A 16070-nucleotide genomic window follows, 5' to 3' on the forward strand; every position below is an offset into this window, starting at 1 on the left:
ATCTGTGCAACAACTTATCTCCACAAAATATGTACTTCTTAGAATGTGTTTTTTTTTCTTTTCACTGAACAGAAATCTCCCTCTCAACAATTTCTGCCCATTGGTTTTAGTTCTGTCCTCTATAGATAAGCGGAATAAGTCTAATATCTCTTCAACTTGTCAGTTCTTGAAATATTTCAATATGATTATCATGCCCTTTGCTCTGAGCCTTTTCTGCTCCAGGCTAAACTTTCCCAGTTCCTTCAACCCATATCTTCATATGATATGAACCAAACACCCTTCATCATCCTGACTATCCCTCTACGGACACAGTAAGAACTTATCAATGTCCTCCCGAAGGGTCCAGAGGTGACCTGGAAATAGCAGGATTCTCACCTCCCTCATGAAGGATGCTGTGTTTCTCTTGATGTAGGTTAAGACCATATTAGCATTTTTGACTGCCATGATGCCCTATTTATATGACAATCAATTAATACAATAAGAACATCAGAGTGGTTCAAAGAGTTGTATGAATGAAGAGAAAAGTTTGCAAGAGGTATAATATAGTTTCTGTCTGATCTCAAAACCAATTTCAGCTGGATAAACTTCCTTATTGGAATGGACCATCCTAGGAAGTAACGAGTTCTCTTTTGTTAGAGATGTTCAACTGGGAACTAGGCAAACACTCATCAGGACTACTGCTGATACCATTTATCTCCAGCTACAAATAAGACTAGATAAACTCAGGCTCTCTTTCACCTCTAAGATTCTGTGTTTCCATATTTTTTGTGACCAGCATTCTAGTGCCAGCTTTGCCATGAGCCAATTTTGTGGCCCTAGGCAGATCAGCTAATCTCCCCATTTCCAGTTTTATTACCTGTAAAACAATGATAATATTTGTCCTACTTTATTTACAGTGCTGTTGTGAAGATCAAAGGAGTTATATGTGCTAAAGCGCTTTGCAAAAGGTATGTAAAGTTTTATGTAAATGTGATAGATTTTGTTGGGGTTGTATGAAAAATTCCTCAATCCATATTTTCCTCGAGAGTTTTTCTCACTCCTCAGAATACAGGAAGAAAGGAAGGAAGGAAGGAAGGAAGGAAGGAAGGAAGGAAGGAAGGAAGGAAGGAAGGAAGGGAGGGAGGAAATGTTTATCATAACAGAAAATAATAAACTTAGGGGCTACATTGCCTCAGAAGAGAGAAGGCCCAAGGTCTCTCCCCTTACACCATGGTCCCTAACTAGATGTTGAGAGCAATGAGTCTAATGACATACAGAATAGCCAAAAGGGCTTACAAAAGAAAAATGGTGGAAGCTGCACATAAGGCTCTCAGAATAGAAGTTTAGCACATGGTTAAATGGCTGGAATCAGTTACAGGATGTCAACACATTCTCCACAGTCTCTCCCAGGCATTTCCCTCACTTATCATCATGAATATCTTGGAAGAAAGTTTCAGCTGAGCAAGCTAATAAGGTTCCCACATGTACCAGCCCCTAGTTATGCCAAAAAAAAAAATCCTAATCAATTTGAGAGAAGTAAATTTTAAATGTAAATGAAAGCAGATGAAGCCACCCAGGAAATGCTTTGTAGTTGATTAAGGAGAATCAATCAGGATGTTTGGGGCTGGGTTAAAACAGCAGGCAGTTGGAATATGGCATTCTAATCACAGACCAGCATCAGCCCAATCTTGAAAGAGAATCACTTTCTCTCTGAGAGAAGAGGTGTCAGAGGACAGAGGAGTCTCTGTTCCTTCTCCCTCTCCTTGACCAGAGGAAGGAATTTTTGAAGAGTCAAAAAGATTGGTGACGGTAACAGTATCCCATAGCAGAAGTGGCCAGTGAGGGAAAGGCATCTTTAGGATTCTAAAATAATACTGACCCTCAGAACCTAACAAAGAATCTCACCTAAGGGGAACATTATTAAAAAGAGGAGCTTTATGGAGATTCTAGGAAAGGAAAAAGGGGGTTGCCATCCAACTAGGAGCTGGAAGTTACCTCTTTTGTCACACATACACTCTGAGGTTTAGCACACTTATCCTTGTATGTTCTTGTGGTAGAGAGTTCCCAGACTTTGGCTGGGAAAGGGAGGGAGAGGAGGATGTTTTGATACTCTAGTCCTTGTTATACCTTTTCTTTAAAGATTGTCTTTGTAAAAGTTGATTGATGTTAATTTGTTAATTGACTTTAGGGGAGTATTAAAAGTTTAATCTATATTGAGACACCACAGATGGGGGCTCATGTAAATGGCAATGAAAAGTCACAACCTCAACCCCACTCCCAGAAATTTAAAAAAAAAAAAAAAAAGGAAAACCACAATCCTTCAGGGTTACTCCCTGGAACTCTGATGAAAGAAATAATCAGTTGCCCTCTGGGGACCCAATGGCTAGTCTAGAGTGAGATGGGAAAGTGACTTAAAAGGGATATTACATTTGAAAACAGTAATAATTCAGTCATTTTCATTGGGTCAGCAGTTTAGTATCACTAGACATAGAAGAATCCATCATAGATGTATAGAGGATGTACCAAATGGACCCAAGTATGCCAGTTCACTAGGTCTATACTCTAATCATGCACAGGGAATATAGTGCATCATATTTCTCCAGCCTATAATTTTCTTCTTTAGCAGAATAGAAAGCTGAATCTCTCCCCTGATCTGTGATTGAAGAATTAGTATGAGGTCACCCTGGAAGAAAGAATGAACACAAGGTCATTATGAAAGACAGCTGGAGTGGTTCATAAGGCCCATAAAACACTAGGACCCATCAAGCTGTTTGATTTTCTATCTTCTCAAGTTCATTCAATATTTTTATTGCCTGTCATATAAATTATAATGTTTATGGATGATATTTCTTTGGAGCATTCTAGGTGGGGGCCTCTGCTTAATTCCTTTATAGTTTGAAGTAGAATTATCTAAGAGCCATCTCTCCTTTTCACTACCTGCCTTTAGAGTCAATCTATTTACATATTAAATGAGTGAGGGAAGGAACCACCCACAAGGTGAGTGCTCTGGGTTTACTGCTTAATTATATTCAGACAGGTCAGGTTGGCCATGGAGACATTTTGGATGATGATAATTTACTATCTCTGGCCCAAACATACCTTGCCTAAATTCTACTATACCTTACCAACAGAATCACCAGGAATCATAAATTGAAATAGTAAAATATTTCATTAAAAAAGAATTTCAAAATAAAACAATAGAAAAATATCTATCAAAACTCATTCCTAGATTAATACAACCTGGGAAAATAGTCACTGCCTAAATGAAGAAAGGGCTGTCAGCCACCTTTAACCCTATAATAGCTCTGAATTCCTTAACTCAAGGGATCCACCAGTCCCTTAGCAGTGGGGACTACCCACATTTACCACCAACCCTAGCTGGAGGCATTTTCAAGGTAGTAATAGAACATGGGTTGATTCCCTAGATGATGGCTACAGGGCTTAGACTGGAAGCAGGACTGGTGGTCTGAGAGTCACTGCTCTTCCTGGGGCTCTTGGGCTCATGTGGGTGTGAGGAAAAGAAGGACCTGAGATGGCTTGTCTTGTCTGGCACACGCCTTCCCATGTCTCTGCCTCAAAGTGCTCTGCCGCCTCAGTTAGGCTGACTTACCTTCCTAGTGGGGGACAAGTTGGTTGGCAGTTGGTAAGGTTGGCTGCCCCTTATCCAGAAGGATTGATCCTCTGGACAAGAGCCTAAGAAGTGCTTAACCTAGACGTGCATGGGGCTGGTGATGCAATGAGGGGCCTGGGTCCAGCTGGCAAGCTGCTCTGGGAGTAGGCAGCCCCCTAGCAAATGGTACCAACAGGTTGAAAGATCTGCCAGGTTGTGTTTATTTCCTGAATCATGTTGGCTGAAGCATTAAAATAACACCCTACTAAAGACTTGTCATTTACAAACTGTTCTATCCAATTCAAAACACCTCCCTCCCCTCTCCGGGGAATGTACAAAAATGAGCAGAACATGGTGGGAAATAAAGAGAAATTGGCCGCCCTAATACAACCCTGACCCACCCCCCAGCCCCACCCCACTCCCCCTGCTCTCAGGAACAAGGGGTCAAGTGAAAGGAATAGTTGGGCCCTCAGAGAGAGGGAAAGGGGACTTTCCTGTGGCTGGAGAAGCTTATTGCCAAACAATTGGGCCTTTGCCTCCTTTACAAAGGAGAATGAGGGCCTGGGGCCAGGACATCTTGAATTGACTACAGGCACAAGCAGAAAATTCTCTGTTGTAATTTACTGGAGAGAAATGTACATTGTAAAGGCTGGACAAAAGGACAAGACTGGGCACTCACTCCATAAGCAGAGAAAGAGGAAAAAGGAGAATCCAGGGGGCTGACCCAGGGTCCAAAGAGCAGATTCATCTAACCTTGCTGAGGAGAGCTCTGTGTGGGGGGAGGTCAGGAGGGAAGGGGCCCAGGTCATCTCTTCCCACGACCATGGCCCAGGAAAAAGGGAGCACCATTCTATGTGGCTGCCCTTGTCCCAGGGAGACTGAGATGCCTGGGTCTGCCAGAGCTCTAACCAGCAATTTTTGTGCAAAATACAGTGCATCACATTCCTCCAGGCCACAGTTTCTTCTTTGGCAGAATAGAAAACTGAATCTCTCCCGAATCTATGACTGGAGAATAAATGTGAGGTCGTCTGGATGAAAGAATAAACCCAAGGTTCATGAATGATAGTTGGGCTGGTGGTCTGGGGCATAGGGGATGGGGCAAAGGCGGAAAAGGCACCTTCAGCTGGGTGTGGGGACTAAGAGCGAAAGTTCAAAAGAAACAGGGGAAGAACTCCCTAAGGATCAATTGGTCCCTTCCAATCCAATAAAGAATTGATAAGCAACAACTTTGTTCAAGGAGGTGCCCTGTACTAGGACTGGGCTCTAGGGATAGTCAGATGGATCTGTGGTCTCCTTGGTCTAAGACAAAGATGTTTTCCATACTATTCCACACATCATTGCCCCAAATAGAAGAAGTCTTCCTCATTTTCTCTGAGGATTCTGAGGATTCCTTCTCACCCCGGTAACACCCACTAACCATGGATGTCTAACAGGGCTCTGTCCTGAGCCCTCTTCTCTTTTCCCTCTATCCTGTATCACTAGTATCAGGTCCAATAGATGCATTTACTTTCTCAACGTGGATGCCCTACCTTTTTGCCAAACTTACGGCATTTCCAATTGCCTTTTGAACATCTCAAACTGGAGGAGCAGTAGACATCTTAAACTTAGTATGTTCAAAACTAAACTCATTATCTCTCCCCTTACCTTCCCTATTATTATAGAGGGTAACACCTTCCTCCAAGACCTTCAGGATCAATACCTAGGGGTCATCTCGAGTCCTCACTACCTCTCACCCCTCCTTTACAGCATCTCTCACATACAGCCTCTCCTCTCCTCTGACAGTGCCACCCCACTGCTGAAGGCTCTCCTCATCTCACACCTGGACTATTTGCAATTGCAGCTGGGGTGGGGTGGTCTGCTTCCTCCTAGCTCTCCCCTACTCCATTCCCTACTCGACCACCAAAATGATTTTCTGAAAGCACAGCTCAATCATGTCACTTCCCTACTCAGAAAACCCCAGGATCACATATAAAATCCTATTGGCTTTTAAACCCCTTCATAAACAAGCCCCTTCCCCCTTTCCAATCTCTTGATACTTCTCCCCCTCTCCTGAACACACAACATACTCTGGGATCTTGGGACACTGGCCCCCTTGCTGTTTCTCTGATAAGAAACTCCATCTTTTTTCCCATTGGGAAAAAAAAATAAAACAAATAATTCCATCTCCTGGCAGCCCTCTCCCATCCCTGGAATGTCACCTATGGGAAGAGAGAGTCTCAGGGAGCATGATCCATCCCTTTTGGTAGAAAGGGCGGCTAGCTCTGAACTCAAGAAAGAAACAGACCTCAGGAGAATCCCCAGCAAAGAAGTTGCTCCCAAAGGGATCTGGAGTCCGTAAGATCTGGGTTCAAATTCACACCTCTTACATTTTTTTCTTTTATGATCAATCTGGGCAAGTCACTTAACTTCACTTTGTGTAAAGTGAGAATGTTGGAGTCAATGACTTTCAATATATCTTCTAGCTCTACTTCTATAAAGAACAAATGGACTTGCAGGCTTTGCAGTGCTAGGATCTGGAACTAGTTATCCTTTGTGAAATTTATATGCCACAAGACTTCCTCTTTACCAATTTACTTTAAATTTGAACCTATTCTTTTCATGTGTGCTCTTATATTTGTGGTATGGCGTGCCCCTGTTTTGTACCCACTTTTCTTACTATGCTCTCCTAGTAAATATGTGTGCTATTTTTACTAGTTTATTAGTACATTTACTAATTTATTTTAACAATTATAATTAGTAAAAGATAATTTAAGCAGCTAAGGTGACACGTTAGAGAGTGCTGGATTAGAGTCAGGAAGAGTTGAGTTCAGGGCTCAGACACATACTAACTGTGTGACTCTGGACGAGTCACTTAACCTCTGTCTGCTTCTATTTCCTTGATGTAAAATGGAGATTATAATAATACCTACCCCCCAGGGTTATTGTGAGGGAAATAACCCTGGGGAAAAGGTTAAGAAATAATATTTCTCATCCAGAGTGTGGAGATTAAAATTAATATACAGAATACTAAATATTATATTTATAAAATTTTATTAATAATAAAAGGCTAGAGTAAAGACAAGGCTCCCAGACTGTGCTCCTGAAGAAGAGAGAAAGGAGGAGGAGCTACAGAACTCATAAAACAATAATGCGACCATACAAACGTGAAGGCGCAGGAGAGATTAAAGGGAATTTGGGGAAATACTAAGGGACTTATGGGGGATGCAGTTCAAAGTTCAAAAATCTCCATTTATACAAGAGAAAGAACTGTGGGAGCAGAAACACAGAAGAAAAACAATTGCTTGATCACATGGCATATGATTGGGAATGTAGACTCTAAACGTTCCCCTAGTGCAAATATCAATAATATGGAAATAGGTCTTGATCAGTGACACATGTAAAACCCAGTGGAATTGCACATAGGCTATGGGATAGGGTGGGAGGAGGGGAGGGAAAGAACATGAATCATGTAATACATGGAGAAATGTTCTTAATTAATCAATAAAATTTAAATTTGAAAAACAATAATATTTCAAATAATAAAATAGAAATAATATTTATAAAGAAATAATATTTACAAAGTGCTAAAGGCATATGGTAAAGATTGTATAAATGTCAGCTAGGTGGCATAGTGGAGAGAGCATTGGACTTGGAATCAGGAAGACTCATCTTCCTCAGTTCAAATCTGGCCTCAGACACTTAATAGCTATGTGACCCTGGGCAAGTCACTTAACCCTCTTTGCCTCAGTTTCCTCATCTGAAAATGATCTGGGGAAGGAAATGGCAATTTTCTCTAGTATCTCTGCCAAGAAAGCCCTAAATGGGGTCAAAGAATGAGACACAACTAAACGACAAATTTTTATTAGATGACTTGTCTAGACTCACACGGACACTGTGTATTAGAGAACTTAAATCTAAGTCTTTCTAGCTCCAAGATGTTTTCTGGCCACTGTCCTACCCTGCCTCTCATCAACCTTATTTTAAAAGGGTATGTAGGGGGCAACTGAGTGGCTCAGTGGATTAAGAGTCAGGCCTAGAAATGGGAGGTCTTAGGTTCAAATCTGGCCTCAGACACTTCCCAGCTGTGTGACCCTGGGCAAGTCACTTGACCCCCATTGCCTCGACCTTACCACTTTTCTGCCTTGGAACCAATACACAGTATTGAATCTAAGATGGAAAGTAAGGGTTTAAAAAAAAGGGGGGGTATGTTGAGTGATTACTGATAAATATTTGGAATTGTAAGAGGGAAATAGGTTTTAAAAATAGGCTAGTTTTTCCTTAACAGAATAAATATATTATTTATATATATTATAAATAAATATATAATAGGTATTAGAATAAATATAAATATTCAGGAATAAATATATTATTTTAGAGATTATAAATAAATATGTAATAGATGTTAGAATAAATATAAATATTCAGAAATAAAGGAAAGAGGACTCAACCAACCATACATAGTTATTCCCAGGTGGAGACACCAACATGGCATTAGAAAAAGGGTCACCTATGATCCAGCCAAGGGGATGGAGGGTACTTGAGAATGGTTAGGGTCAAAATCCAGGTTTGCACCCTAAGTAGTAACATCCAGTTCTGGAATCAGGAATCTCTCTTGCTCCAAACTTACTTTTCACTAAGATCTAAGGGAATCAGTAGAAGTACTTAAAGAAAACGACAATGGTAAGCCTTTTCAATGGGCTAGAATTTCTAAATTTCATTTTTAAATGAATATTTATTAAAGGTATAATTTTTCATAATTTCATTTTGTCCTTCCTAGTCCAGGGTCTGGGTCACTTAGAAAGTGAGCTCCTTTAGTGTGGGGTGTGTTTTGGCCTTTCTTCGTACCCCCAGAATGTAGCATAGCACTTGATAAATGCTAATTGCTTTTATTTCTAGTCCCTGGTTAAGGATTTCCCCCTTAATTATGGCAATTATTCCACACACTTTACATTTCAATCCTCTAAAGGTTAGGCTGTAATTGTTGGCGTAATAATTACCACATTTCTCTGAGGATTTGAGATACTGGCTTTAAATCCCTAAATTTATTCTCTTCTCCCAGGTTGATGAGTGTGGTGGATAAGACCAGCACAAGAGGGCAAAGTCATTGTCTCTTCTACATGCTCAGCCACATTCTTGGCCCCCTCCTTGGACAGAAGCATAATACAAAGGGAAAGCCTTGGTTCTTGTCAGAAGACACAAGTTCAAATCTGGACTCTGATTTTCAGTATTTGTGTGATCTTGGACAAGTCACATAGCATCTTTGGGTCTCAGAGTTTTCCTCAACTGTAAAATGAAAGGGTTGGGCTAGATGATCTTCTAAAGTTCCTTCCATCACTAGTCCTATGCCTCCATGACTACATGCGGATAAAACCGAAGTCTGAAAAAGGTTTTGTTTCACAGCTTTACATGTGTACTTAAATAATGCAATATGACTAAAAAATGAACAAACCTTCAGCAGACTGAATACTGTATTGCATATATTAGTGTATTTTCATAATTGTGCATAATTGCATAATTAATCAGGAATGCCTTCCCAGGGAGTGGCTATTACTCTCAAGGTCTGGAGAATAATTTCTCAATCTAGGATCCTACTACTATAGTTCATGAGCCCCTGCTGGTGTGCTTGCCTTTAATAATCAGACAGTAGATACAATTACCTCAAGAGACAGCCATTTATTGAAATGGCATAGGAGGAATAGTTAGGAGGCTCAGTGAATAGAGCACTGGAATTGGAGTCAGAAAGTCTTGTCTTCCTGAGTTTAAATCTGACCTCAGACACTTACAAGCTGTGTGACCCTGGGCAAGTCACTTAACGCTATTGGCTTAAATGTCCTTATCTATAAAATGAACTAAAGAAGGAAATGGCAAACTACTCCAGTACCTTTGCCAAGAAAACCCCAAATGAAAAAGTCACAAAAAGTTGTACATGACTGAGAAAAGGCTGAACAACAAAAAAGAAGATACATAACTTGGGTCTCATTTTCCCATAAATATAGCATCTGTGAGAAGGGTGGGCACAATGGTAGTGAGGCACACAGATAGGGAATTCAGATGGTCCATATTGTTGATTCTTACCATACTATAATGCCTCCAAATCCATTCTTTCCTTCTAAGTTCTAACACAGCTTATATCTTTTAAAAATTTTTTGTTACATTAAAATTCTTAGGTATCTTCCTCCCTCTCTTGCACTACAGAAGGCATCATTTGACAAAAAGACATATAGATAAAGATGTAGATAGATATGTATCTACCTAAAACTATATCTTGCTTGTTTCTAACAGAAGATAAATGATCAGTCTTTTCTCTGGAGGTGGACATACACAAGTCATTCTTCAAACAATATTTCTATTGCTTTATATAATGTTCTCTTTATTCTGCTCATTTAATCCTTTTTAATTTCACAAAGTTCTTTCCATGTCTTAAAAAAATAACCTACTCATCATTTCTTGAGACATAGTAGTATTCCATCATAATCATATGCCATAACTTTTTTAGCCATTACCCAATTGATAGGCATCCCCTCAATGTCCAATTCTCTTTGCCACCATAAAGAGAGCTGCTATAAATATTTTAGAACATATAGTTTCTTTTCCTTTTTTCCTGCTTAGGAAATAAACTTAATAGAGCTATTGCTGGGTTAAAAGGTATGTACAGTTTTTGAACTTTTTTTGATTAATTCTAGATTGTTCTACAAAATGGTTGAATCAATTCACAGTTCTACCAACAGTGTATATGTCCCCATTTTTCCACATCCTTTCCAACATTTGTCATTTTATCCTTTTGTCATTTTAGCCAATCTGATGGTTTTGATTTACATTTTTCTAATCAATAATGATTCAGAACATTCTTTCATGTAATTACATATAGTTTTGATTTCTTCATCCAAAAATTGTCTGTTCATGTCTTTTGACCATTTATCAATTGAGGAATGGCACATATTCTTATAAATTTGACAAAGTTCTCTATGCATTTTAAATATGAGACCTCTATCCATGAAACTGTCCATAAAAATATTTTCCCAATTTTCTACATTCCTTTTCATCTTGGTTACTTAGCGATTGCAGCTAATTCTCCCTTCAATACATAGTTGACTCTATTTTCTGCTGCCAAGGATCATGCTCATTGAAATTATTTCCCTTTTCACACGACTGCTTTCCTATGAACCTGTCTCACTGGAGATTGTATGTCTCTACTCCCTCAACTATGCCTCAAGCTCTCTCACATGCAATAGTTCTCAACCTTTTGTATGGAGTATCTCCTACTAGGTGGATAGTTCTGTTGCTGGATGCCATGGACAATGGAGCCCTACTTGCTATCCTCCGGTACAGGGATAACACCTCAGTAATCTGTCCCTGATCTGGACTCACTTGAACTCTTAGTCTGACTCCAGGTCTGGCAGGCTTAGCTACTTGCAGTTCTCTAGGAGCATAGCCAATTCTCATCCAGCCAAACTCAAGCTCCCTTCCTAATTCTACTAGAGGAAATTTGTCAGCCTTTTTAAGGGGAAATGAGATACAGACGCCTCTCTCTTTACAGTTAGTTTGACACCTCATTCACATACTTATACCTCATTATTTTTTGTTATCGATTCTTTTTTTTTTTAATTATATCAACCAGTGTTGGGAAATCAATTGCTCAGACTAACTACCTCCCTACATTGATATTATTATTTTTCAAAAGTACATAGTGTTGTGATGAATAACATCCAAATTCACTTTGAAGTGTTATTGAAAGCGTTGTAGGTTTTTGGTGCCAAGTGTTTTCTTAACAGATGCCAACAATACAACTACTAAGACATTCTTAAAAGGGTCTTCATGCTTAAAAACCCTCGGTCTAACCAATGTCTCCATCTTGCCTGCAATGGAAAGAACCTTTGACAGAGTCAAGACCTCAATTCTCATTCTCTTCCTGCCATACCATTGTGTGGTCTCTTTTATTCTCTCTGTGACCTATAGTCTACCTGCCTTGCAAGCTTATTGTGGGACTAAAATAAAATAAATTCCATGACAGAGACATGATCTTACCTATCTTTGTATTTCTAGCACCCAATAGAATAGAGGGCTCCCCACCTACTCAGTATTCAGAAGGGAAAAAAAAACAACAGATTTTGTGGATCAGAGTGAATATGTGGAAATACATTAAAATTAGAACTAGGCACATGAAAGGTGTGACTATTCTTAGCACTTCAAGAGGCAAGAACCCAAAGGAAGAGAAGTCCAAACTTTGATCTTTCTCTGGCCAAGGAGAAGGAACTGGCAGGCTGGGAGATGACATCAACAGGCGACAAAAAGTCCATGGAAAATTTAGCAAATGAAATTTGTAATTTGGGTCTGAGTTCAGAGGCTCTAAAGAGGACATCTTTAAAAATGATAAAGGATAAGAAGAAGATATCTAGGGTCTTGACATGCTACAGAAAACTAGACTCTGCCAAAGTTAACTTGTGATATAAGGAGCTGGTAAAAAAAAAGAGAGAGATTTGAAATGATAATGCATAAGTGTTTGAAAAAGAATTTCAACAAAGTTGGGTCAAGTCTAGGACTGATTGTCCTGTGTGTGGTAGGTGCTGACATATCACATGCAGAAGGCTGATCCAGAAATGAAGTCAAGGTCAGGAGGCTGGAGGCAAAGAGATTGGGGTGGGGAAGGTATCTGTGTACCCTTGACTCCAAAAGAGACTGCAGTATTGGCAGCAGCATGCAGCAATAAAAAGGCCTGGCAAAAAAAAAAATATCAAGGTACACAGCTACAGGAAGCGGAATGATTAGAGAAGTTACTAAAGACATAAATTTGAAATCTAGCCATGTGGGTTCCTCTCACAGGACCCTGATTGTTCAGGAAAACTTTCTGATCCACTGGTAGGTTGGAAAAGTCATAAAGACTCAAAATGAGCTCTGGGAGTATAACCTCGAGATACATTGGCCAACCATAGGAGAGTAAAAGAAGCAAGAAAATGGTACTGAAGCTGATAAAGAAGGTAGATGGTAACCCAGCTGGTCAACATAGAATAAACCCAACAGAAGATGGAGGGCTAGAAGTAGATGTGAGAGGAAGCAGGTCAAGGTGAAATTATTTAAGCAAGTCATTTGCCATCTTTCTTCTAGGCTTTCTGGTTATCTCCCTGCTATTCCGGGACCAGTGAATACATTGATCATGATACTCAGTTCTCTAATCAATAAATCATGTAAAAGAGGTGTCATGTTGTATGGGGATGTAGAGAAGTGTAAGAAGGGATCCCCTGACCTCAAGAGGCTTATAACTTCTTCAGGGAATATTTGAATAATGGTATGAGATATAACAAGGTAATGGCTGAAATAGACAATCTAAGATGAATTTATTCCTAGTAGCAATATTTATCAATCATAATAGGGATGATCATAAGATGACATTAAGAAAAGAAATTAGCTTTTATTATTTTTTTGCGTTAATCTCTATGATGGGAGGCACTGGGGTATAATGAATAAAACACTAGATTTAGAATTTTAAAAACTTGGGTTCAAAACCGTTTTATTATTTACTACCCATAGAACCTTGAGCAAATCACGCAAACTCTCTCCAGGTCTGTTTCCTCAACTACAAAAGGAGGAGCAGAGGACTAGATATTCTCTAAGGTCCCATTCCTTTTTTCAATGCTATGATCTTTTAATCTTTTAATCTTCTCTGATTCTATCAAGAATGCCTTGGAAAATAAATGAAGTAAAATGGAAAGAAAGAATGTCTTGGACCCTCAGTTTCTCAACTCTCTCATCTCCAGAACTATAACTAAGAATCCTAACAAAGGACAAATTCTGTCAGCCGATGAAGGAGGGTAGCAAAGGATGTCTAAGCCTGTGCATAGTTGAGGTAGGGTAGAGACAGAAGTCATAGGAGATGCGAGAGTTGAGGAACTGGGGGTCCAAAGCATTCTTTTTTTCTATTTTATTTCATTTATTTTCCAAGGCATTCTTGACAGAATCAGAAAAGATTAATATTTGCCTTGTTGCCTCTGGACCTTTCCATCTGATTTGCAGCTGGAACTTCCTGTGTATGTCTCCCCAAGTTAAAGCTTGAGCTCTTTGGGATTGTTTTGCTTTGCTGTCTGAATCTCAAGCACTTAGCATACTGCTGCGCACATAGTAAATAATTAATAAATGCTTTTTCATTAAGACATGCTGCATTCAAAAGGGGGGCAGGTTTGGAAATGGGGAAGAAGACAACTGGAAGCATGGTACAGAGCATATTATTCTAATTCCAAGCAGGATAGATGGGTGGTCCAATGGGGAAAAGTTTAAAAGTCTCCAGTAATTCTGCCTTTGTTAGAGGGATTATGAAACATGAATAACTTGTACGTATGTCTCAAGTTAGAGAGAGAAAACTCTATAATAATGGGCTGGGAAGAATAGGATCTTGTGCTGTGCTAGGATAGATCATTATTTGCTATGTGGCTCCCAGAGCTATCTTGTGTCATGCTGCAAAAAGAAATACAGGGAAATGCAGGTGTCATGAGAAGATTAGATGAGTCAAATGCAATTTTATCAGACTTGATTTAAATTAAAAAATTAAAAATAATATAAAATAAAATTTAAATAATTTAATCAAGACATGATTAGGAATGCGTCCAAACTTCTGTCTCCCAACTCTTCCTTTGTTCCAAATTTACCTATAATCTCAATTAATCTCCATCTTCCACCCCTCAGATTTGCAACCTAGTATCATCTTTGTCTCTTGCCAAAGTCTGCTGATTTCACCTTTACAACACCTCTTGAATGTGCTCCCCTCTCTCCTCTGACACTCCCTTGTGCAGCCCCTCACCACCTCACCCCTGGATTATTGCAAAAATTATAGGTACTCTTCCTGCTTCGAATCTCCCCCCACTCCAATCCATGCTTCATTCAACCACCAAAGTACTCTTCTCATAGCTGGAATTCCTCCCTTGTCTCCCTCTCCTGGCTTCTTTCAAGTCCCAGGTTCTATAGCTTTTCCTTATCCCCCTTAATTCTAGTGCCTTCCCTCTATTGATTATATCCTTTTTATCCTGTCTATACCATATTTGTGCATAATTGTTTTTATTTTGTCTCCCCCGTTAGATTGTAAGCTCCTTGAAGGTAGGGAATGTGTTTTTTTGTTTGTTTTTTGTTTTTTGTTTTTTTTGCCTTTTGGGGAGTTTAGCACAGTGGCTGTCACATAATCCCTTATCTCGGATCTCTTTGGGATATAGAAGTAGTGGTAGCATTACTGTCAAAGGATATGCATAGTTTTGTGGCTCTTTGAGCCTGGTTCCATATTGCCCTCCAGAATGGTAGTATCAATTCACAGTTCCACAAACCGTGTATTAATGTCCCAATTTCCCCACATCCTTGCCAATATTTATTGTTTTCCTTGGTCATGTTGGTCAATCTGATAGGTGTAAGGTGGTATCTCAGAGTTGTTTTAGTTTGTATTTCTTTAATCAATAGTGATTTGGAGCATTTTTTTCATGTGACTATGGATAGTTTTAATTTCTTCCTCTGAGAATTGCCTATTCATATCCTTTGATCATTTTTCAAATGGGGAATTCTTTGTTTTCTTATACATTTGACTCAGTCAAATTTGAAGCTTTTGTCAGAGATACTTTCTGTCTTTTCTCCAAATTTGTTATTTCCCTTCTAATCTTGGTTGCATTGGTTTTATTTGTGCAAAGACTTTTTAATTTAATGTAATCAAAATAATCTATTTTGCTTTTTATAACATTCTCTATGTCTTGTTTGGTCATAAATTCTTCCCTCATCCATATATCAGACAGGTAAATGTTTCCATGTTCCCTAATTTGTTTATGGTGTCATCTTTTATTTCTAGATCATATATCCATTTCGACTTTATCCTACTATATGGTGTAAGATGCCATTCTGCTTTCTAGTTTTCCCAGCAGTTCTCTTTTCTTTTTTTTTAAGTTTTTCTTTTGAATATTTTCCCGTAGTTATATATTTCAAGTTCTTTCCCTCTCCCCCAAACCTCCCTAACTCCCCATAGCCGACGCACAATTCCACTTTCCCAGCAGTTTTTATCAAATAGTGAGCTCTTTCCCCCAAAGCTTGGATCTTTGGATTTATTAAACACTAAGTAGCTTTGGACTGCCATGTGTTGATTGCCTAGTCTAGTCCATTGAGCCACTCCTCTCTTTCTTAACCAGAACCAAATTGTTTTGATGATTACTGCTTTATAGTATAGTTAAGATCTGGTATGGACAGACCTCCTTAGAATAAATACTGTGAATTGGTTTCAAGGCAGAAGAGTGGTCACAGCTAGGCAATGGGGATTAAGTGACTTGACTAGGGTCACACAGCTAGGGGCCAGATGTGAACTGAGGACTTCCCATCTCTGGGCCTGGCTCTCCATCCCCTGACCCACCTAGCTGCCCCCTCTTCAGATACTTCTCAGATAGAAAAGAAAATTTTGGTTAAGACTTTCAAATACGTTATATTGTAGAGCCCAATCACATTCCTTCAAATACTGCAAAATCCTGGTTTCTCTTACTATAACCCACTG

Source organism: Gracilinanus agilis, chromosome 4 (assembly GCF_016433145.1).
Source record: "Gracilinanus agilis isolate LMUSP501 chromosome 4, AgileGrace, whole genome shotgun sequence".
NCBI classification, from domain to species: domain Eukaryota; kingdom Metazoa; phylum Chordata; class Mammalia; order Didelphimorphia; family Didelphidae; genus Gracilinanus; species Gracilinanus agilis.